The sequence below is a fragment of the Salvelinus sp. IW2-2015 genome, unplaced genomic scaffold, assembly GCF_002910315.2.
Source record: "Salvelinus sp. IW2-2015 unplaced genomic scaffold, ASM291031v2 Un_scaffold2337, whole genome shotgun sequence".
NCBI lineage: Eukaryota > Metazoa > Chordata > Actinopteri > Salmoniformes > Salmonidae > Salvelinus > Salvelinus sp. IW2-2015.
Window position 1 is genome coordinate 76504 of NW_019943662.1, and position 25950 is coordinate 102453.

General features: G+C 42.9%; 1 pseudogene; it reads left to right on the forward strand.

Annotated features, from left to right (window-relative positions):
- The window catches only part of LOC112073687 (potassium/sodium hyperpolarization-activated cyclic nucleotide-gated channel 1-like), a 55103-nt pseudogene that overhangs the window by 8996 nt on the left and 20157 nt on the right, over positions 1-25950 (forward strand).

Consider the following 25950-nt stretch of genomic DNA (forward strand, 5'->3'; position numbering starts at 1 on the left):
TTGTCCTGTTGCATCACCCAACTTCTGTTGACCTTCAATTGGCGGACAGGTAGCCTAACATTCTCCTGCGAAATGTCTTGATAAACTTGGGACTTCATTTATCCGTTGATGATAGCAAGCTGTCCAGGCCCTGAGGCAGCAAAGCAGCCCCAAACCACGATGCTCCCTGAGGTTTTGATGTTGGTGTTTTATGCCTTTTTTTCTCCACACAGAGTGTTGTGTGTTCCTTTCAAACAACACAACTGTAGATTCATCTGTCCACAGAATATTTTGCCAGTAGCACTGTGGAACATCCAGGTGCATTTTGCAAACTTCAGACGTGCAGCAATTTTTGGGGTACAGCAGTGGCTTCTTCCGTGGTGTCCTCCCATGAACACCATTTTTGTTTACTGTTTTACGTATCGTAGACTCGTCAACATAGATGTTAGCATGTTCCAGAGATTTCTGTAAGTCTTTAGAGGACACTCTAGGATTCTTCTTAAATTTATTCAGCATTCTGCACTGTGCTCTTGCAGTCATCTTTGCAGGACGGCCACTCCTAGGGAGAGCACCAACAGTGCTGAACTTTCTCCATTTATACTGTAGACAATTTGTCTTACCATAGACTGATGAACATCAAGGCTTTTAGAGATACTTTTGTAAACCTTTCCAGCTTTATGCAAGTCAACAATTCTTAATCTTAATCTTCTGAGATCTCTTTTGTTCAAGGCATGGTTCACATCAAGCAATGCTTCTTGTCAATAGCAAACTCAAATTTTGTGAGTGTTTTTTATAGGGCAAGGCAGCCCCAACCAACATCTCCAATCTCGTCTCATTGATTGGACTCCAGGGAAGCTGACTCCTGACTCCAATTTGTATTTGGAGAAGTCATTAGCCTAGGGGTTCACATACATTTTCCAACCGACACTGAATATTTAAATTATGTTTGTGTCTTATTTGTTTAAGCACACTATGTTTGTCTATTGTTGTGACTTAGATGAAGATCAGATCAAATTTGATGACCAATTTATGTAGAAATCCAGGTAATTCATACTTTAGTCACATACTTTAGTCACAAGTTCACATACTTTAGTCTTGCCACTGTATCTTAGCCAGTAAGCTTGCCAGCCAGCTAACGTTAGCTATTTAGCCAACTAGCTGTTAGCCTAGCCAACCACCACAGTTATGGTCTGCAAGCTAGAGCCCAACTAGAAGGCCATTATCCCTGAGTCGCCTCTTCAATGTTGACGTTGAGACTGGTGTTTTGTACTTGTCCTCTTGCTCACGTGTGCACCGGGGCCTCCCACTCCTCTTTGTATTCTGGTTAGTCCAGTTTGCGCTGTTCTGTGAAGGGAGTAGTACACAGCGTTGTACGAGATCTTCAGTTTCTTGCTCAAATGGAATAGCCTTCTTTTCTCAGAACTTGAATAAACTGACGAGTTTCAGAAGAAAGGTCTTTATTTCTAGACATGTTGAGCCTGTAATCGAACCCACAAATGCTGATGCTCCAGATACTCAACTAGTCTAAAGGAGGACAGTTTTTTGCTTCTTTATTCAGAACAACAGTTTTCAGCTGTGCTAACATAATTGTAAAAGGGTTTTCTAATGATCAATTAGCCTTTTAAAATTATAAACTTGGATTAGCTAACACAACGTACCATTGGAACCCAGGAGTGATGGTTGCTGATAATGGGCCTCTGTACGCCTATGTAGATATTCTATAAAAAAGCTGCCGTTTCCAGCTACAATAGTCATTGTCATGCCCTGACCGTAGAGATATTTTTATCTTCCCCACCACAAGCGGACCAAGCAGCGTGGTAAGGAGGGGCAGACAGAGTGGAGGACATCATGGACCTGGGAGGAGGTGATGTCAGGACACGAGAGCCTGCCGTGGAAGCAGGCAGAGGCAGCGAGTAAGGCGGAAGCAGAGAGAAAAGGGGACCAGCGTTACACAGGGTCACGGCTGGCAAGGAAGACCGGGAGGCCGCTCCCCAAAAAATTAGGGGGGTGGCACATGGGTTGGTTGACGGAGCTAACTCCCCGTGCTCACGGTAGGGAGCGTGGTACTGGTCAGGCACCGTGTTATGCGATGAAGCGCATGGTGTCTCCAGTGCGCGTACACTGCCCGGTGCGCTATATTCCAGCTCTCCGCATCGGCCGGGCTAGAGTGGGCATCCAGCCAGGACGGATTGTGCCAGCACAGCGCTCCTGGTCTCCGGTGCGCCTCTTCGGTCCAGGGCATCCTGCGCCAGCTCTGCGCATGGTGTCTCCGGCGCGCTGTCACAGCCCAGTGCATCCTGTGCCTGCGCTCCGCACGTGCCGGGCCAAAGTGGGTATCCAGCCAGGACGAGTGGTGCCTGCTCTGCACTCTAGACCTCCAGTACGCCTCCACAGTCCAGTACGTCCTGTGCCTCCTCTCCGCACTCTGAGGTGCGTGTCATCAGCCCGGTGCCACCGGTGCCGGACCCACACATCAAGCCTCCAGTGCGCCTACACACACCAGAGCTTCCGGCGACAGTTCCCAGTCCAGAGCTTCCGGTGACAGTTCCCAGTCCAGAGCTTCCGGCGACGGTTCCCAGTCCAGAGCTTTCGGCCACAGTCCGGAACCTCCAAAAGACGGGCCACAGTCCGGAACCTCCAACGACGGGCCACAGTCCGGAACCTCCAACGACGGGTCACAGTCCGGAGTCTCCAGTCCGGAGCCTCCAGCGACGGTCTCCAGTCCGGAGCCTGCAGCGACGGTCTCCAGTCCGGAGCCTGCAGCGACGGTCTCCAGTCCGGAGCCTGCAGCGACGGTCCCCAGTCCGGAGCCTCCAGCGACGGTCCCCAGTCCGGAGCCCCCAGCGACGGTTCCCAGTCCGGAGCCCCCTGCGACGGTCCTCAGTCCGGAGCCTCCGGCGACGGTCCCCAGTCCGGGGCCTGCGACGAGGGTCCCCGCACCAGAGGCGCCACCAAAGTGGGGGGAGCCAGAGGTGGAGTGGGGTCTGCGTCCCACCCCAAAGTAGATGCACACCCGGACTGTCACGCCCTGACCGTAGAGATCTTTTTATTCTCTATGTTTGGTTGGTCAGGGTGTGACTCGGGTGGGAAACTCTATGTTCTTTGTTTCTATGTTTGGCCGGGTATGGTTCTCAATCAGGGACAGCTGTCTTTCGTTGTCTCTGATTGGGAATCATACTTAGGCAGCCTTTTTTCCTTTTTGTATTTGTGGGTAGTTGTCTCTGTTAGTGGCATGATAGCCGAAGTAAGTTTCACGGTCGTTTCCTTATTCTTTGTTTTGTTGGCGACATTTATAAATAAAAAGAAATGTACGCTCACCATGCTGCACCTTGGTCCGGTCATTTCCACGACGACAGTGATCGTGACAGTCATTTACAACATGAACAATGTCTACACTGTATTTCTGATCAATTTGATGTTATTTTTATGAAAAAAAATAAAAATCTTTCAAAAACAAGGACATTTCTAAGTGACCCCAAACTTTTGAACGGTAGTGTATGTAAATGAGCTATATCTGTATTTCGTTTTCAATACAATTGCAAACATTTCCACAAACATGTTTTCACTTTGTCATTGTGGGGTATTGTTTGTAGATGGGTGAGTGAAAACATCTAGTTAACCCATTTTGAATTCAGGCTGTAACACAACAAATTGTGGAATAAGTCAAGGGGTATGAACACATTCTGAAGGCACTCTAAGTCTGTCTGCACCATCTTGCAGATGTCCAGCACAGGTAGTCTCCAATGAAGACTGACATCAAACAAAGTCTGTAGGCTGTACAGTTTAAATGACGGTCTTATTCAAAGTTGACTTAATATCTATCAATGTGCTCAATTTCATAAAAAATGTAATGGTACTCAAGATATTGGAATAATGTTACAATGTCTATAGCATTCATGAAAATGTGTTTCACAATATAATTTCAAGTTTAATGTGATGTGTCATTTTTCACTCTGAATGAATTTCAAGGAGGGTCAGGTAAGTGTTACAACAGCAGTCAAACAACAATCGATATTGACAATTCACTATCATTTCAGTCATGTTGCTAGTATGCAAATCAGTCTGATTTGTATACTAGTAACATGACTGATAGTAAAATGTGTTTTAGCATGGAATTAAACATCAAGGTAGGTATTCAGGTAATAGTAATAGTGCAAATATCAATTGCCATAGTCAACTCAATCCTATTTTTTCCTGCCAAGGTAGGATTTATCCTCCATCCTTCTCTTCCGAACCTCTCCTTTCCACTTTGAAGTTTTTTTTTTTTCTTGGCTGACCCCCTTTGATGTGCCACCACAAGCTGTAAATAAAAATACACACAAAAAAAAGGTATTTCTAGTATATGGCACAAAATGCTTACTGAGCTGATACACTGACTGTACTGTATGGCAGATGTGCTTATAGGCCCAGTCATAAAAACAGAATGACATTTAGACACACTCACACACACACACAGAGAGAGAGAGAGTGATAGAGAGCAATGGACTGAGAGGATGCTGTGCTGGACTGCCCGGTTGATCGAGCTAATGTTAGCTAGATACATGGCTGGCACTGCAGCTAGCTAACTAGTTTAGCCAGCTTATTTAGTGGCAACGTAATGTGGTAGCTAGCTAGTTAGCTACCTAGCCATTTTATTTGCACTCACCCTCAAAACACAATTTCAACAGCCAAATTATATCTAAGAAATATTTATCTTACTCCAGAAATATATATACTGAAATAAAATATAAAACGCAACATGCAACAATTTCAAAGATTTTAATGAGTTACAGTTCATATAAGGAAATCAGTGAATTTAAATAAATTCATTAGGCCCTAATCTATGGATTTCACATGACTAAGCAGGAATGCAGCCAATCAGAATATATTTTTTTTCCCAAAAAAGCTTTATTACAGACAGAAATACTCCTCAGCACCCCCCTTCAGATGATCCCACAGGTGAAGAAGCCGGCTATGGAGGTCCTGGGCTGGCATTTTGTACACGTGGTCTGCGGTTGTGAGGCCGGTTGGATGTACTGCCAAATTCTCTAAAACGACATTGGAGGCAGATTATGGTAGAGAAATGAACATTAAATTATCTGGCAATAGCTCTGGTGGACATTCCTGCAGTCAGCATGCCAATTGCCCACTTCCTCAAAACATCTGTCGCATTGTGTTGTATAACAAAACTGTACATTTTAAAGTGGCCTTTTATTGTCCCCAGCACAAGGTGCACCTGGGTAAGGATCATACTGTTTAACCTGCTTCTTGAGATGCCACACCTGTCAGGTGAATGGATTATCTTGGCAAAGGAGAAATGCTCGTTAACAGGGATATAAACAATTTTGTGCAGATTACTTGAGAGAAATAAGCTTTATTGAGCGTATGTAACTGAAGTGGTTTGGTAAAATGTAATGGAGTAAAACGTAAATACAGCCCACAGAGAGTAACTAGAAAAGTAATAGTTACTCAAAAAATGTAAAGGAGACTGGGCCGGATTCAAAACAACTCCGACTCTGGCATATGTGTGCCGGGGTCAGCGGCTATAACCATTAATAGGCATTGAGGTAGTCAGTCATTTATTCTATCTATTGCTTGCCTTTAACATATGATAAAACAAATGATCTTAAATAACGGATTTTCCCTAATGAAAAATACATCTACACTCTACAAATATGTCAATTTATTATAATCCACGTAAGAATCCATACAAGATGCGCTGTAGCATGCACATAGCCTACATAGGCTACTTGAACTGATGCCCAGTAACCCGGCAGTCTAAGTTATTGTATAGCCTACAAACACTGCTTCCAGCTGCCCCCTGGCAGTGATTCTAAATATTCAATATTCATTCAAATTCTCCTGCTGCAGGATTATTTTCCTCCTGCAACGAAAGGGGTCAAATTAAGATCAGACATTTGTACACAGTAAAGAACAGGATAGCACATACACAGTAGAGCACACACATAGGTCTATATAGCATAGTAAAGCACAGCCCAGATATCTCCGTCTAGCCCAGAATAACCAAAATAAGACAGATCCACAGAGCACTGAACTGGACAGGACCACATATTTCACCCCATACCAGCATAGCAGAGGATGGTACAGGGGTCCCGTGTGGCTCAGTTGGCAGAGCAAGGCGCTTGTTACGCCAGGCTTGTGAGTTGGATTCCCATAGGTGACCAGTATGAAAATGTACGCACTCACTACTGTAAGTTGCTCTGGATAAGAGCGTCTACTAAATTATGTGAATGTAAAATGTAGAGTTCGGTGCATGAAAGGGATAACCAGCTTAATCATGGCAGAAAAAGGGTGTGGGTGGGTGATGATGACGCTCTTCGTAATGTGAGAAAACAGTTCATGATTTATCTCCAGAATTTCTGGAGCTAGCCGGCCGTCATTTTGTTATTTAGCTATTTATACTGCCAGGCACCGCTGCCATGTGACAAGTTTGCTGCTTTAAATGGATAAAGTCTAAAGATTGTTTCCCCACTGGAGTCGGGCCTGACCAGCCCGGGCTGAATACTGGGTATCTTAGTCATTATTCGTTGTACATGATTGAGGTCAGAACCCATGGCTTTGGCTGGCTCACTGCTACTGTTGTCTCAGTACTGAGCTAACAGCATCAAGCCCAGCCAGACAGGAGATTGGCTGATGTCACTTTGGCCTGGATGCTCCCATTGGAGAGTCATCATCCCTCACAAGAAGTGAGTAAGGGGTTAGTGGAGCAGTGAAGGCCAGGCTCTGTCAGTTTTTCTCTCTGCATGGCAGACTGAGGAGCGGAGGGTCGAGGTGCTAAATCTGAATGGCACAGTGAAGCTACAGAGACGGAGACATAGGAGTAGAGGGGATTGGAGAGGTGGGTATGGGAGGTGCTAGTAAGTAAACATCCCAATACAGGAAACAATCTCCAACAATATCTGAGGGTTGATGTGTCTGAGGAGACGAGAAAGATGACTGGCTTTCACTGAGGTCAAACTCATCATCATCAGACAATAGTTCCTGACTATTTTCTACAGAACCTTTTTTTCTCCTTATACTTTGAACATATACCAAGCTAAAACATGGAAACAGAGCATTTTATTAACCACCCCTGAATGACCCCATACATAAAGCAATCGCTGGTTGTGTCTGAGGAGACCAGAATGACTGGCCTCTACTGAGGCAATGATCATCGTATTTGATAGACAATAGCGCACAAGTTCCCCAAAGAGTGATGAAAAGTGGCTCAGAGATATTAAAAGCGGATCTTATGGACGTAACTATCATACATTCAATCAAATAGAGAGAAAATATGTAATCTGAGATTACCTGTGGAATTTGGATGAACTCACATTAAAATAATACCATTTGTTATTGTGTATTATTTAACCAACAGAAAAGGGAAATTGGAGAACTCACAAAAAGACATTGCTTTCCTGGATTATTCATCTGTCTAAAATCCAATGAACAAATTATTCATGAATTAGATTAGAGGGACACGTCAGGGTTGACTGCTATCACCACTCTTATTCCCTTTTGTTATAGACATACAATTGTTTAAGTATTTAAGTACCAAAAACTATATTTTCTTTTTTTTAGGAAATTGTGAACTTCAACTGCCGGAAGCTTGTGGCTACCATGCCACTGTTCGCCAACGCAGACCCCAACTTCGTGACGGGCATGTTGAGCAAGCTGAAGTTCGAGGTGTTCCAACCCAACGATTACATCATCAGAGAGGGCACCGTGGGCAAGAAGATGTACTTCATCCAACATGGTGTGGCCAGGGTTATCACCAAGCTCAACAAAGAGATGAAGCTGACTGACGGCTCCTACTTTGGAGGTACGTAGAGAAAACAAAAGACATCCTGCATGTTTTCTACAGTACCAATTTTCGCTTAGACAGACACCAAGCTATAATACGGAAACAGGTAACTGTGTCAAGGACCACTGTGTAGGCGTACTCAGACTCACTCCATCCACTCAAATCCTCTTTTGCCTTTGCTTTGATGTTTGTCAAGTCCCATCACTGCAGATAAAACATTTTGGGACGGGAGTTAGCTTCTCATATTACATAACGTTCATCTGGATGGGGTGGTGGAAGGCGGGGTTGAGGGGGATGAAGAGAGGACAGGCCAAGCCAGGGATCAGGGCTCAGATCACCCAGAGGACAAAAAAAGGTTGCATGTCTGTCTGCTCTGCATTGGGGTCTGTAGCAGCAGCCAACAGGGAATGTTCCTTCTGCGTAATTGAGGGAGTAATTCACCCATCCCGCTAGAGCGTTATACAAATCATAAAATATTTTTTCATCAAACTATCCATTTAAAAGGCAGTTGTTTACATTGCCAAATGTTCTGGGGTGGCTCAGGCTAACTATTTTCAGAGGGACATTTCATTTTTCATTTGATCCAAGTTCAACCCCCCCTTCCCACGGAAAGACGACTTAAGATTCTAAGTATATCTTCTGGCTGGCTGTGTGGCGTGCAATCATGTAATCTTCCAGATAGATATGGCCTGCCTGGGAAGAAAGATGTGAATCAAGAAATGAATGAGTGGACAATTCTTTCATTCAAACTCCCCTGCTGTCCGAATAACCTCACATCTGATTTAGTCCAAATATCGAATTGAATTGAAACCAGGTAAAAACAGCGAAGCAATCAAAAACAGTACAAATGTATTGTATTGTAATCAAATAAATCATTGACTAATATAAATTCCCTGAATTCATTCAGCTTTCATGTCATTATTTTCCGTGGGCAAAGTCAGACTTGTCCTGTCCTGACACAGCACAAAACAATACTGTAGACAGGGCTGAATCTGATTAGAACATAGTGGACCAGTGAAACGGTAACACTTTACTTGACAACCCAGCATTATAACAAGTTATGGCACATTCATAAACATGTCATAATATTTCATAACCACTGACATAACTTGTCATAACCTATTATAATATGGTCATAACACTTTCATGACACTTATTTAGACCTGTTGTGACATATACTGTACTACGTTATTCAATAGCTGGTTATGACTCCTACATAAGTATCAAAACCCTCAAAGCCTACCACACAAGACAACACATTCCATTACACCATAGCCTACGTGTTAACAGTATGTTTATGATATATAAAATCTTTTGAAATTTACCTTGTTAAATTATCATTGTAATTGCGCACACATTGATGTCAGACATACACCTACCCCAATGCTCTGTTGCTGATAACTGGGATGAATGCAGGAGCAGATTTCAGGAGGAGGACAAGATGGGCATGTATCTGATAGGCCTATCTGGCATATATGACTTTGATGGTCATAATGCTTCTTGACAGTGTCATGAAGTGTATTTTCTTAGTCTAAGTAAAGTGACAGAGGATGGTCATAATGCTTCATGACAGTGTCATAAAGTGTATTTTCTATGATGAAAGAATTGTGAAAAAAACATGACTAAAGAATTCATTACAACAAAACTAATGATTTAAGAAATAAACTTTCAAATGAAAGGAGACTTCTTGGCAGGAAAAAAAACGAATTTGAATAAATGTGGGGTTTGACACTATTATGTAGGTGTAATAACCAGCCATAAAATAACAATGTTATGACCATATTATGGCAAGTTATGTCAGCTGTTATGACATACAGTTGAAGTCGGAAGTTTACATACACTTAGGCTGGAGTCATTAAAACTAGTTTTTCAACCACTCCACAAATATCTTGTTAACAAACTATAGTTTTTGCAAGTTGGTTATGACATCTACTTTGTGCATGACACAAGTAATTTCTCCAACAATTGTTTACAGGCAGATTATTTCACTTATAATTCACTGTATCACAATTCGAGTGGGTCAGAAGTTTACATACACTAAATTGACTTTGCCTTTAAACAGCTTGGAAAATTCCAGAAAATTATGTCATAGCTTTAGAAGCTTCTGATAGGCTAATTGACATAATTTGAGTGAATTGGAGGTGTACCTGTGGATGTATTTCAAGGCCTACCTTCAAACTCAGTGCCTCTTTGCTTGGCATAATTGGAAAATCTAAATAAATCAGCCAAGAAAATTGTAGACCTCCACACGTCTGGTTCATCCTTGGGAGCAATTTCCAAATGCCTGAAGGTACCACGTTCATCTGTACAAACAATAGTACGCAAGTATAAACACCATGGGACCACGCAGCCATCATACCGCTCAGGAAGAAGACGCGTTCTGTCTCCTAGAAATGAATGAACTTTGGTGGGAAAACTGCAAATCAATCCCAGAACAACAGCAAAGGACCTTGTGAAGATACTGGAGGAAACAGGTACAAAAGTATCTATTTCCATAGTAAAACGAGTCCTTTATTGACATAACCTGAAAGGCCGCTCAGCAAGGAAGAAGCAACTGCTCCAAATCCGCCATTAAAAATCCAGACTACAGTTTGCAACTGCACATGGGTCAAAGATCGTACTTTTTGGAGAAATGTCCTCTGGTCTGATGAAACGAAAATAGAACTGTTTGGCCATAATAACCATCGTTATGTTTGGAGGGAAAAGGGGGAGGCTTGCAAGCCGAAGAACACCATCCCAACCATGATGCATGGGGGTGGCAGCATCATGTTGTTGGGGTGCTTTGCTGCAGGAGGGACTGGTGCACTTCACAAAATAGATGGCATCATGAGGAAGGAAAATATGTGGATATATTGAAGCAACATCTCAAGACATCAGTCAGGAAGTTAAATCTTGGTCACAAATAGGTCTTCCAAATGGACAATGACCAAGCATACTTCCAAAGCTGTGGCAGAATGGCTTAAGGACAAAGTCAAGGTGCGAGCAAGGAGGCCTACAAACCTGAATCAGTTACACCAGCTCTGTCAGGAGGAATGGGCCAAAATTCACCCAACTTATTGTGGGAAGCTTGTGGAAGGCTACGCAAAATGTTTGACCCAAGTTAAACAATTTAAAGGCAATGCTACAAAATTCTGATTGAGTGTATGTAAACTTCTGACCCACTGGGATTGTGATGAAAGAAATAAAAGATGAGAAATCATTCTCATTTCACATTCTTAAAATAAAGTGGTGAATTTTTACTAGGATTAAATGTCAGGAATTGTGAAAAACTAAGTTTAAATGTATTTGGCTAAGGTGTATGTAAACTTCCGACTTGAACTGTATTATGACATGGGCAAATTAAGGCTGTAATCAGAATGGGTCACAGCGAAGTTGCAGTTAGCAGCTCCATCTAGAGATTGTACTGTAGTGTACTGCTTCAGCTCTGCACTTTTTGGTAACGTCCCAAATGACACCCTATTATCCATATAGTGTACTACTTTTGACCAAGGCCCATAAGGCTCTGGTCAAATGTAATGCACTATATAGGGAATTTCAGGGGTGTCACCAGTGAACTCTGTTTAGTTTGAGCTTGATGTGTGTGGTGGTGGCACTGTAAGCCCCCAAATGGATGGGAAATCTAATTTGAAATGAAACAAAGCTTCCACTTCTTTTGATGCACAAGTGTGTGTGTGTGTGTGTGTGGTGTGTGTGTGTGTGTGTGTGTGTGTGTGTGTGTGTGTGTGTGTGTGTGTGTGTGTGTGTGTGTGTGTGTGTGTGTGTGTGTGTGTGTGTGTGTGTGTGTGTGTGTGTGTGTGCATGTGTGCTGCTTCGTGTGGGTGTGTGTGGCCAGTCATTCTACCATGTTATGCTGAAACCAGGCCCCTTTTCCGGCCAGCTGCCCATCTGGTGGGTAGTGATATTTTTACCTCGTCTGTTTGTCTTTGCATGAGTATGGCAGTAAGAGATGAGCTCTAACTTGGGAGCAGCTGGTCCAGTCAGGAAACTCCTTACTTCCCCTCCACTGAACCACACTATCAGCATCATAATATAGCGGCCATTGGACCAGGCCATAACCGGCAATGCTAGGCTAGCTGCACCCAGTGCCACTGGATATTGAATATCATTACCATATTGAATACTGGATTAGCATTAGTCAGGAGACTCACTACTTCTCATCCACTAAACCACATTATCAAAATAATAACATAGCCCAGCTCTTGGGTCCATGGGGAAATGAGATGTATGACACATGAAGTGATGGCAAATTACCCAGGGTTCCCCAGGGGTCAATGGTGATGACATGTAACAGGAAGGGGCGATGAAGAAACACATCAGATCATGTGGAGCGGTACTAACCGGCGAGTCACACTCTCCTAGGCCTCACACTTCGAGGCATGGTTGTCCAGATGACTAGTCTACCTCATTCCCACAACAGATCTGGGTTCAAATACTATGAATATTATTTGAACCCAGGTCTGCTTGTCATCAAGATGACTTTGCAACAAGGCTGGATGGCTGGGCTCTGTTCCCACACTGTTTGCCCTGAAGGAGATACAGGACAGGAGAGATAAGCTAACTGATTGTCCACTCATTCGTGAGAGTGACAGAAACACCTTCTCTTTGCTCGCCCACTCAGGCGGCTAACAGCTAACCTTTCTCATCTGGGCCGCCAGGAGGAGAAACCAACTCTATATCTGCTCTTAGCTGCTGTAAATTTCTTATTGCTAGCTCATTATTTTTTGTCTCTCTCTTTCTCTATTGGACTGGGATGGTAAGGAAGTAATTAGAGTGAAGAGGTTATGGGTACAGAGGGGGGACGGTGTGGCAGTTTGGCTCTGGCTGTGTCCCAAATGGCATTTCCTATGCAGTGCATTACTTTTGACAAGAACCCTGTAGGCACTACATAGGGAACAGGGTGGCATTTCAGACACATCCAGTGTGGCCGCCTCCTGTCATATTGCACCCCATGGAGTCTCTCTGTGCCAACATAGATTGCACTTATGAGGAGATTTTTCCATTGTAAGAGCACTAACACCTTGTTCACACTCGCAGCTTGAGCGTGCTGTTTTCATATCCTGCGGGATACAGCAGGCAGCTCTAGCAGCTAATGCTTTTCACAGAGGAAATCTAGGCTGTGAATGTCAAGGGCATTTTCCTCTAATTAATCATACCTCCTTTCATTCACTGTGCTGCAAATATGACTCACTGTTCTGCTCTAAAGAAAATATTGCACCATATGGACGTGTTTGTCAATACACGATCAATAAATAGTTACCCTAGCATCAGCTAACATCAGCTAGCCCCTGGGGACAAGATGTGCAAGGTTTACTTTCCCAGTGACCCTCTTTTCTGATAGGTCTGTTTGGATGGTCTGACCCCACAGTAGCAGGGTTGATAATTACCTTTCCTGAATTAGATCCAAGAATGGCGTCAGTCAAATTTGATGGGTAACATGTCCAAGGGCAGAGTGATTGGTCTAGGAATTAGGGAAGCAAGTCCAGCACATTAGGTCCCAGTGGCTAACATATTGTACATGTCATCTGGGTAGGTACTGAAGGTCTGGGATAAGGACCAGGGCATCAGCAGAGTTCTGTCTACCACTTCGATATGAAGCAAAAGTATTGGGACTACACTCGCTACATACAGGCCAAGCTCACCGGAGCTGAGAACCAGCACCTCAAATTTCTTTACTGCTGAGCTCCTTTTCCTCTTATAGAATATAAGCTGGAAAGTGTTGCAGAGTTCCTGCACCTATATATAAACAGCACCCAAATGAATACCAGCACCTATTTCAGTCCAAGTCAAGCAATGAGGCCAGGATTCAATCCATCAAGGATGAACTATACCTGTGCACAGCGATAGAGTTTTAAAGGCAGTTGCCCTGATGATCACCGAGATCATGATCGCTGCAATTGCTGTGGATGTCGGCTCAGGATGAAATCATCTTCAAAGTTAAATCACAGTTCACCAGGTTGTAATCTGTCTTTGTTTCAATCCTGGCCACTGTGTCTATACAGTATACAGTATGTACTGTACATACTCAACATTAGACAGCAGCAGTGGCAGCAGCCAGCAGTACATAAAGTGATTTTTCCGACTCATTAGCTCAAAGTGACAACATGATGAATTGACTCTGCATAGCTCTAGTTACAACGCAGCGGCCATCACTTTATTTACATGCACATTAGGTTATCATGCCACCAGATCCAGCTGTACCTTGGAAACTGCTCATTCTTCATTTATATGGTAATTTGTCCAATGTTGGAGGTTGCACACCCCAGATTAGGTTAGAGCTGGTCTTTGTTATGGCTGTAATTACTCAGTCCATTGCTTCCTCGCTCCATGTGTGTCTATCAGAGCTCTCCAGTTCTAACAAACAAAGGTATTACTGACAATGGAACGCATTTTGGCCATGAAGCCTTAGTCAGCATAGACACCAAACAGAAAGAGTTTACAAGTAGTGTACACACATCCAGTAGTAATGAAAGAAAGATAAGATACCTACAGACAGACCCAAGGTCTTCTTGCACAATAAAACTGCAGGAGTGTTCAAAAGTGTGGGTATCTATCTTTCTTTCATGAGCAAACAGAAACAGTGCATTATTTCAGTGACATCAAAAAGTAAGAATTGAGCTTATTGTCTCATTGTGTTTTCTCGACAGAGATTTGTCTGCTGACGAAGGGGAGACGCACGGCGAGCGTTCGCGCCGACACCTACTGCCGTCTCTTCTCCCTCTCTGTGGATCACTTCAACGTGGTGTTGGAGGAGTACCCCATGATGCGCCGCGCCTTCGAGACTGTAGCCATCGACCGCCTGGACCGCATCGGTAAGACCATGACCACACCTTGCTGTTGATACTGCACTGTGTTGGGTTGGTGCCCTGTCATGCCCTGCCTGTGCCGTGTCATGAGTATCTATCTGTTTTTATCGTGTTTGCCCTCCGTCACAGCACTGTGTCCGTCTGCCATCGCGATGCATGACTTGTAAGCTGCACTATCTTTGTTCTTTCTTTCCTCCTCTCTTTCCATCAATTTACCTTAATTTTACAAAAAAAATTACATTGGTAACATTGATTGTTTTCAAAATTAAGTCAAAGTCCAATTGTGTTAATAAATGGAAGTCAGTGGCAGTGCATTTCACTGACTATCCGGTAGGGTGTCAGATCTGTCCCAGATCCGTCCCTTTTTTGGTTTGGTGTTGACCCCCAACTGGAACCCCTTCCGGCGATTGGACGGAAGCTAGAACGCATTTGCATGTGCCTCCGTATTCATTCGCCTGCACACCTAGGTATGAGCAGCACCCTGACCCCATCCCTAGGCCCAGGCCAGCCAGGGCAGCCAAAGACTGGCTGATCTGGGCACGTGATACCATGGAGGAAGTTACCCAGCTTGACCAGGCTTTACCAGGCACGGCTTGTACACATTGCCACTTAGCTTCTGTTAGGGTTGCAAAATTCGTGAAACTTTCCACAAAATTCCCAGGTTTTCCAGAAGTCCCAGATGGGATATTCCTGGATTCAGGAGGGAATATGCAGCTAATATGGGAATCCTCCTGGATTTCTGGAAAACTTGAGAATTTGTGGAAAGTTACCAGATTGTTGCAACCCTAGATACAAGCATTTTCCTTTCTAAGAGCAAAATAGACAAACTTGGCCATTATTAGTGACCATTTAACTAAAGTCATAAAGAACGATAATCAATAAAAATCAGAAACATAATTATTATAACGATTGAAAAAAGGGGCACATGTATGTAATGCAACCAGGGCATCTATTTGTTTTTTATGCTGGTTTTTTTCTAAATAACTTTTCCATTTTAAAGTTGTTTTTTTTAAATGAATTTGCTCATAATATACTATATTTCTACTATATCAATATTTGTGAAATATTATGATATAATCTGGTCTAGGTGTTTCTCCTCAATTGAGTGCTTTATAACTACAAATATTATGGGATATGTTCCTGGAGAGGTTGCCTGCAAAACTCACATTTCAACATGGCCACACACTTATACAAAGTACAAAGCATGTAGCATCTAATGCTTGTAGAATATTGCACTAGTAATGCATATACACTACCGTTCAAAAGTTTGGGGTCACTCAGAAATGTCCTTGCTTTTTTAAAGAAAAGCACATTTTCTGTCCATTAAAATAACATAAAATTGATCAGAAATACAGTGTAGACATTGTTTTTCTTTGCAACTCTGCCTAGAAGACCAGCATCCCGGAGTTGCCTCTTTAATGTTGACGTTGAGACGTGTACTATTTAATGAAGCTGCCAATTGAGGACTTGTGAGGCGTTTGTTTCTCAGAAGAAAGGTCTTTGTTTCTAGCCATTTTGAGCCTGTAATCGAAACCACAAATGCTGATGCTCCAGATGCTCAACTAGGCTAAAGAAGGCCAGTTTTATTGCTTCTTTAATCAGAACTACAGTTTTCAGCTGTGCTAACATAATTGCAAAAGGTTATTCTGATGGTCAATCAGCCTTTTAAAATGATAAACTTGGATTAGCTAACACAACGTGCCATTGGAACACAGGAGTGATGGTTGCTGATAATGTGTCTCTGTACGCCAACAGTGGTTCCTTCTTTAAAAGTTGCGAGCTTACACCATGGGACTTAGAGGTACCCAGCGTCACGGCTTCATTGCTCCAGACCACCACAAGGGGGAGTTAGAGCACTCACTATGCATTTGGGTCCCAAGGTTTTTATATGACCAATCATATTGAGTGATTCCAATGACAAATTTGACGCGGGCCACCCGTCCCTGGTGACTTCAGCAAAGATGGCTGACAAAACATTACGGGAAGCAAATGTATGTAGTTATAACGTCATAACGACTCAAGCAAAACATGTACAATTGAGAGGAATATGTTAGTTAATGTAGAGACAAACGATTGTGCATATGTTTTTGTCATAAAGTTAATTTACGAAAATCGCTATTCAGCAATTTTTTTTCAGCCATATCCAATACCAGGTGTATCAAACTCATTCATTATAGCAAGCAGGGAACAGGTTTCGAACCCTCAACATTCTAGCCCGAAGTCCAGCACACTATCGACTGTGCCCAAATGTATTAATTGGGGTTGAGGCCGATTGTGGCTAAAGACACTTTATCAATTGGAATCTTTAACGTGGAAAGGGAAACAAGTATTATTATTAGTTTTTCACAAGCGTAGCAGGATGGGCTATTAGCTGAACAATAGACTATTCAACCTTTAATAAAGAATTGTCTAATAGCTGAGCTAGGTGTGAACCCCCCTCCCTCCCCTCCCCAACTTGAGCTAGGTGTGAAACCCCCTCCTCCCCAACTTGCAACAAATCATTTTCAGGACTATCTGGAAAAAGCAGCAGAGATGCGCAATAGGTTTCTAAGAAGAGGCTATTCTACACAATGTGTGGAAGAAGCTCTTAATTTGGCATTGGGGAAAACAAGACATGAACTGCTACAAAAAAGACCCGCTAAACATAAGAACACTCTGTAATGTTCACAACTACAACTACATATACTTTTAACTTTTACTTGGTACTCATCTCGGATCCGGGAGCACCCCCCACAGTAAAAAAGCTGACTAGCATAGCCTAGCATAGCGTCACACAGTAATATCAAGCATCTAATATCATTAATCACAAGTCAAGACACCAGGATGAAAGATACAGATCTTGTGTATCCAGCCATCATTTCTGATTTTTAAAATGTTTTACAGGGAAGACAATATGTAAATCTATTAGCTACCACGATAGCAAAAGACACAACTTTTTTTCTCCACCATTTTTTTCCTGCATCTGTAGCTATCACTAATTCGACTAAATAAAGATATATATAGCCACTAACCAAGAAACAACTTCATAAGATGACAGTCTGATAACATATTTATGGTATAGGATATGTTTTTTTGAAAATGTGCATATTTCAGGTATAAATCACAGTTCTACATTGCAGCTGCAATCTGAAATAGCGTGGAAGCAGCCGGAATAATTCAGAGACGACGTCAATTACCAAATACTCATCCTAAAACATTTCTGAAAAATACACAGCCTACAGCATCGAAAGACAGATCTTGTGATCCAGACAATATTTCAGATTTTCTAAGTGTTTTACAGCGAAAACACAATATATCGTTATTTAGATACCACATGAGCTAACATCACACCAGCATTAAATCAAGGCAAAAGGGCGATAACGTTATGCCACCAAAATATATTAATTTTTTCACTAACCTTTTCAGAATTCTTAATGACAGTCCTGTAACATCATATTACACAATGCATATAAGTTTGTTCGGAAATGGGCATATTTAGCATCACAAATCGTGGTTATGCAATGTAACTGTCAAAACATGACATGCTTCGTGGCGGGCCATCTTGGAAAGGCACCTATGTTACGAATTATTTATCGATTAGATTGACTAAAAAAATACAGGTTGGACAGCTAATGAAAGATGCATTGGTTATTAATGCAACCGCTGATTTAGATTTTTAAAATTWACGTTACTAGACATACATTGTGAGTTACAGCCAGACTAGTGCCGCAAAAAATGGCYGACAACTGCGTTTACATTTTTCCACATAAATACGGAATAAAATCCTAAATAACTCTTACTTTTGGACGAGCTTCCATCAGTATCTTGGGCAATGTGTCCTTTGTCCAAAAGAATCGTTGCTTTGTTGTAAAACGACCTCYTCAACTTCGGAACTAGCAGCTAACGATAGCTACACGGCACACACATGCCCAAATCCTCAAACGCAATACTAAGGAAATTCMGAAAAATAGCAATATACTCGCATAAACTGATATAAATCGGTTTCAAATAACTTCGTTATGATGTTTCTAACACCTATATCGAATTAAATCACAGACGGATATATCTTTGATCAATAACGAGAGCTTTTGAGCATGCGATTCTGATGTCCTCCCTTGCATCCTGGCGAGCGTCGAAAAGAAGGGACATCTCACTCCATTCCCTTTTATAAACTCTGACAAACACGTAGAGACACCATTCCACTTCTCATTGGTTACTGACATCCAGGGGAAGGCGGGTGCAGTTCATGTCAAGCCATAGGGCACACACAGAGTTTTAAACTGATCCGAGATCAGAGACTATTTTTCAGAGCTTCGCATGTCCTGTCATGAGTTTCGCTGTAGAAAGAGTTCTGGTTCACCCACAGACATAATTCAAACGGTTTTAGAAACTAGAGATTGTTTTCTATCCAATAGTAATAATAATATGCATATTGTACGAGCAAGAATTAAGTACGAGGCAGTTTAATTTGGAAATGTAAAAAAAAAAATAATGCTAACAGCTCCCCCTATTGACAAAATTAACTAGTGAAAAGTGGGAGATTCGATCAAGAAACACTGGCATGTTTTATTTACGGATAAATTGGTCTGTGCCAGCTGCCAGCCACAAAAGAAAATCATCCAGAATGTTTTTAGATTTTCACCCTCCAGACATTATTTCCTAAAGGTCTTAATTATGAAATGCCTATGTTGTGAATTTGAACATGAATTATGCCCCTATTTCAGATTACGCTGATGTTTTTCTTACATTGTACCCAATGATTTATGAAAACTTGCTTGGTAGGTCGATGTCCTCATTGTGGTTTTACAGACGTGTTTAATACGTTTTATGTACACACTTTATTTGAATATTTATGAAATGCATATTGTTATATTTGGTAGCACTTATTTGTTTTCCTTCACCTCCAACCCCTTTCGATGCGTGGAACGGATGTGGGTGGGGCTAGGTCTACATAAGGGTGCTAATTTAAAACACTCACAAAAGCTCTGACGAAGGACGTGAGGTCGATACATAAGGCTTATTAAAGATCAGTGATATGATCAAGAGCAGTGTGTGGGTTCCTTCCTCTTTTCCTCATCCTATCCGGCTGTTGCCATGCACCTGCAAAAAAGATAGCTCAAATGTGCAAGTGCCTTTTGAATTTGACTTTACAAACAACAAGAGGGCTTAATTTGAGTCTTTCTTCGGAGCCTAGACCTATATAAAATAACCTAACTGGCTGAGGTAGGCTATGAGGCTTAACAGCCTAATAGAAGTAGGATTTTTTTTATTAGGCCTACTTACAATTGCAACTGGTCAAAAATGTAGCATCCTACATAAAACAATCATTTAAAGAAAAAATGTCTGCACGTTTGAACTAAAACAATGTAACTAATAATGAAAAGCGCACATTTGTAAATCCCAAACTCTAAAAGTAATTGGAAAGGTAGAAACAAATTATGTATGACATTGTGGTTACAATAAAGAATGTAGCCCATCATGCAAATGATTCCTATTAGCAAGACAATAGACTTTTTATAGCCCGGCTACTGTTGTGAAAATCCCTCAACTTGCAATGTATTCAATGCTTAAGTACTCTAAAGTGTTACATTTCTAACTCAAAACAGCATTTCTTCATCGACATCTTTATGCTTTTGTTAATCTTCTTGATATTCTTCCTTTTTTTCTGTAGCAATTTTGAGCAAATTGCTCAAGGGCCACGGTTGATTTGTCTGTGAAGATGACATCATTGAATGTCTCGCCAGCTTTGATCCATGCCTGTGTCACGCTCTGACCTTAGTTATCTATGTTCTTTGTATTATTTTGGTCAGGTCAGGGTGTGACGAGGGTGGGTATGTGTGTTTTGTCTTGTCTAGGGTTTTTGTATATCATGTTTTTTTTGTAAGTCTAGGAAATTGTAGGTCTATGGTGACCTGAATTGGTTCCCAATCAGAGGCAGCTGTTTATCGTTGTCTCTGATTGGGGATCCTATTTAGGTTGCCATTTTCCATTTGCGTTTCGGGTCTTGTCTATGTGTAGTTGCCTGTTTTCAGCACTCGTTGTATATAGTTTCACGTTCGTTTTGTTATTTTGTTAGTTTGTTTAGTGTTCTTTCTTTATTAAAAGAAGAATGTATTCATATCACGCTGCGAATTGGTCTCATCAATACGACGAACGTGACAGAAGAACCCACCATAAAGGACCAAGCAGTGTGTAAAGGAGGAATGGACATGGAGGGAAATTTGGACGGTACAGGACCCTGGACGCAGGCTGAGAGTCGCCTAGGAGTAAGAGAGACAGCAACGACGTCGGGAGGTAGCCACAGAAATCCCAAGAAAATGTTGGGGGGCACATGGAGCAGTTGGCGGAGCCGAGGAGTGGACCAGAGCCAGCCTGGAAGAAGAAGGAGAATCCGGAAGAGAGAGAAATGGGGGAGTTGTTGAGTTGGTGGATGAAGCACGGATTTGGAATAAAGGAACGTGTTGTCAGTTTGGTTCCACCTTAGTCAACTCCTCATACTCATCCTGAAACGTGTGTTAAAGTTCCGGAACAATTGATGCCGGCTATACACACCAGGTCTCCAGTATACCTTCACAACCCAGTGTGTCCTGTGCCAACTCCTCGCACTCTCTCAAGTGCGCTTTCCCAGTCAGGTGTGTCCTGTTCCTGCTTCCTCGCACTCTTCCTCAAGTGCGTGTCCCCAGTCAGGTCCGTCCTGTTCCTCCTCCCCGCACTCGCCCGAGGTGTGTGTCCTCAGCCCGGTACCACCAGTTCCGGCACCACGCACCAGGCCTCCAGTGGCGCCTCCACAGTCCAGAGCTTCCGGCACAGTACCCAGTCCAGAGCTTCCGGCGACAGTACCCAGTCCAAGAGCTTCCGGCGACAGTACCCAGTCCAGAGCTTCCGGCGACAGTACCCAGGCCAGAGCTTCCGGCGACAGTACCCAGTCCAGAGCTTCCGACGACAGTACCCAGTCCAGAGCTTCCGGCGACAGTACCCAGTCCAGAGCTTCCGGCGACAGTACCCAGTCCAGAGCTTCCGGCGACAGTACCCGTCCAGAGCTTCCGGCGACAGTACCCAGTCCAGAGCTTCCGGCGACAGTACCCAGTCCAGAGCTTCCGGCATGTTTCATAGTCCGGAAACCATCCAACGACGGGCCACAGTCCGCGAACCCCAAAGACGGGCCACAGTCCGGAACCTCCAACGACGGGCCACAGTCGGAACCTCCAACGACGGGCCACAGTCCGGAACCTCCAACGACGGGCCACAGTCAGGAGCCTCCAGAGACGATCTCCAGTCCGGGGCCTCCGGCAACGGTCCCCAGTCCGGGGCCCTCCGGCGACGGTCCCCAGTCCGGGGGCCTCCGGCGACGGTCCCCAGTCCGGGGGCCTCCGGCGACGGTCCCCAGTCCGGGGCCTCCGGCGACGGTCCCCAGTCCGGGGGCCTCCGGCGACGGTCCCCAGCCCGGGGCCTCCGGCAATGATCCACAGTCCGGAGCCTCCGGCGATGAGCCACGGTTCAGCTCTACAAAGGCGGAGGGATCAGTGTAAAGATGGGGGGCGGCGTCCAGAACCAGAGCCGCCACTGAGGGTAGATGCCCACCCGGACCCTCCCCTATAAGTTCAGGTTTGCGGTCGGGAGTCCGCACCTTTGGGGGGGGGTACTGTCACGCTCTGACCTTAGTTATCTATTATTTTTGTATTCTTTTGGTCAGGTCAGGGTGTGACGAGGGTGGGTATGTGTGTTTTGTCTTGTCTAAGGTTTTTGTATATCTAGAAGTTTTTGTAAGTCTAGGTAATTGTAGATCTATGGTGACCTGAATTGGTTCCCAATCAGAGGCAGCTGTTTATCGTTGTCTCTGATTGGGGATCCTATTTAGGTTGCCATTTTCCATTTTGGTTTTGTGGGTTCTTGTCTATGTGTAGTTGCCTGTTTCAGCACTCGTTGTATATAGCTTCACGTCCGTTTTGTTATTTTGTTTAGTGTTCTTTCTTTATTAAAAGAAGAATGTATTCATATCACGCTGCGCCTTGGTCTCATCAATACGACGAACGTGACAGCCTGGGCCTGCAGGACGCAAAGTTCTTTATTTGTCAGACGAATCATTGGGTCGAAACTAGAGAACAGTACAAAACAAGTGAACACACATGGTTAATGTTCTGAGGATTAAAAAAAATATATATATATAAAACATTACTTACCGAGCCGTGATGCCCGCAGATTACAGATTGCCTTTGCCGATCGACTCACTCATCAGTGAGTCAATGGCTTAAATAGTCATTGACTCACTCACGCGTTGAAAAGGATCGAGATGGAGTCACAATCCATGTCAGGCACACCTGTGAGCTCTGGAACTCCACCTCCGGCAGGCAGAGTCAACAGGCAGAATGTCACCCTGACATTTTCATTCCTCTTCTATTTTAGCGCTGTTTCTGCTGCTCTGAGACAAGCACGACACAGGGATTCTTTAGCTAAAAAGCACAGTACTGTACTGCCGGACATCATGTTGTAAAGCCCCATATTTTCCATTCCATCCTAACAGAAACCCAGAGGGTTTTTTGTTTTTCATGGAATAGAAACACCATTATATTAATCAAATTAGTTAAGCATGTACCAGTCAAAAGTTTGGACACACCTACTCATTTAAGGATTTTTCTATATTTTTACTATTTTCTACATTGTAGAAAAATAGTGAAGACATCACAATTATGAAATAATCAGTTAACAAATTCCTATTTACAAGGACAGCCTACTCCTTCCTCCCAAACGGGGAACCCCGGTCTCCCGCGTGCCCCGCATTCTGTAGTACAGACATGGCCTGCTCTCCGTTATGTAAGGAATTAGGCACTTTCCCATGTTAACTACAGTATGTATTGTAGATTGTAAAATCAACCCCATATACTATGTTATTACAAAAAATATTTTAAATTCTCTGGTAATGCAAATACGTAATACTATCAAATGCTTCTCAAAGATGCCCTCTGGTGGTCAAACTAGCAATAACTTGCAGTAACAGAAAAAATGGCTGAGAATTAAATGACGTGCCACAGAATGCTGCGGCAGCACGCAATGTGTGCCACAGTATGACGCAGCTTTTAATGGAGGAACCACTGTATGTAGATATTCCATAAAATAATCAGCCATTTCCAGCTACAATAGTCATTTACAACATTAACAATGTCTACACTGTATTTCTGATCAATTTCATGTTATTTTAATGGACAAAAAAATTACTTTTCTTTCAAAAACAAGGACATTTCTAAGTGACCCCGAACTTTTCAACGGTAGTGTAAGTAATGCATCCGTATTGAAAAGGCACCTCTTTTATATTGTATGTACTGTACGTACTCTTTGTTTTCACATAAAGTATATTATCTATTAGGACAAAGTATAGCAGATAGCTTGGTAAACAATACTTTATTATGTTCCCAAATGCCTTTGTCAGGATTTAGATTTTAACAGAAGTACAAAGTTAACTGATGTTGTATGCAATATTATTCTTTATAGAGAGCACATTTTGCGTCTCTCAACTTCAGTTTATGCATTGAGAGGCTTTATTTTGAAGTGGATGGCAGGGATATTGGAATGTTTTGCTTCTCCATGCGAGTCTTACTTTCATATTGTACACATACTTTATTTTGCCCCCATTTATTCCCTAGCCCTCTACTAAATGATTTTCTCCTTTTGAATTTCCACTTTCTTGAAGGATGTTAAGCTAGACTTGGGCCCATCTAGCCTTGTTTAAATCTTTGACAAGCATATATCTTAACAAAACTTATATAGATTCCTTAAAATAAAAAGGAGCTATTTCAATCATTAAATTCGAATAATTGTTTTAATAAATCAGACACCATATTGAAGAGAGTCTTTTAGCATAAAGCATTAAACAGTCATGTACCATTACCGAAAGAAAATACGAATTGGGTAGGAGTGGTTGGGAATATTTGTCATCCTAAAGTATGGTGAGGGCTAGAGACTTGTTAAAATAAGCTATTAAGCAAAAACTCATGGACATTTTATAAATTGCATGGACAAATATTTGATATAAAACAGCAGAACATTATTGTGAATTTGATCTATAACAAATCTTACAAAATTACACTTGACAGGATTCTCAGGCACTTTATCATTCTATCTACAACTGCAGTGCCTTTGGAAAGTATTCAGACCCCTTGACCTTTTCCACATTTTGTTAGGTTACAGCCTTATTATAAAATGTATGAAAGTTTTTTTTTTTTTTTCTCATATCTACACACAATACCCCATAATGACAAAAGAATAACTGGTTTGTAGAAATGAAATATTACATTTACATAAGTATTCAGACCCTTTACTCAGTACTTTTTTAAAACACCTTTGGCAGTGATTACATTCTTGAGTCTTCTTGGGTATGACGCTACAAGATTGGCACACTTGTATATGGGGAGTTTCTCCCATTCTTCTGTACAGATCATTTCAAGCTCTGTCAGGTTGGATGGGGAGCGTTGCTATACAGCTATTTTCGGATCTCTCCAGAGATGTTCGATCGGGTACAAGTCCGGGCTCTGGCTGGGCGACTCAAGGACATTCAGAGACTTGTGCCGAAGCCACTTGTGTGTTGTCTTGGCTGTGTGCTTAGGGTCGTTGTCCTGTTGGAAGGGGAACCTTCGCCCCAGTCTGAGGTCCTGAGCGCTCTGGAGCAGGTTTACATCAAGGATCTCTCTGTACTTTGCTCCATTCATCTTTGCCTCTATCCTGACTAGTCTCCCAGTCCCTGCCACTGAAAAACATCCCCACAGCATGATGCTGCCACCACCATGCTTTACCGTAGGGATGGTGCCAGGTTTCCTCCAGACGTGACGCTTGGCGTTCAGGCCAAAGAGTACAATCTTGGTTTGATCGGACCAGAGAATCTTGTTTATCTTGGTCTGAGAGTCTTTAGTTGCCTTTTGGCAAACTCCAAGTGGGCTGTCATGTGCCTTTTGCTGAAGAGTGGCTTCCGTCTGGCCACTCTACCATAAAGGCCTAATTGGTGGCGTGCTGCAGAGATGGTTGTCCTCCTGGAAGGTTCTCCCATCTCCACAGAGGAACTCTAGAGCTCTGTCAAAGTGACCATCGGGTTCTTGGTCACCTCCCTGACCAAGGCCCTTCTCCCCTGATTGCTCAGTTTGGCCGGGTGGCCAGCTCTAGGAAGAGTCTTGGTGGTTCCAAACTTCTTCCATTTAAGAACGATGGAGGCCACTGTGTTCTTGGGGACCTTCATTGCTGCAGAAATGTTTTGGTACCCTTCCCCAGATCAGTGCCTCGACACAGTCCTGTCTTGGAGCTCTACGGACAATTCCTTCGACCTCATGGCTTGGTTTTTGCTCTGACATGCACTGTCGACTGTGGGACCTTATATAGACAGGTGTGTGCCTTTCCAAATCATGTCCAATCAGTTGAATTTAC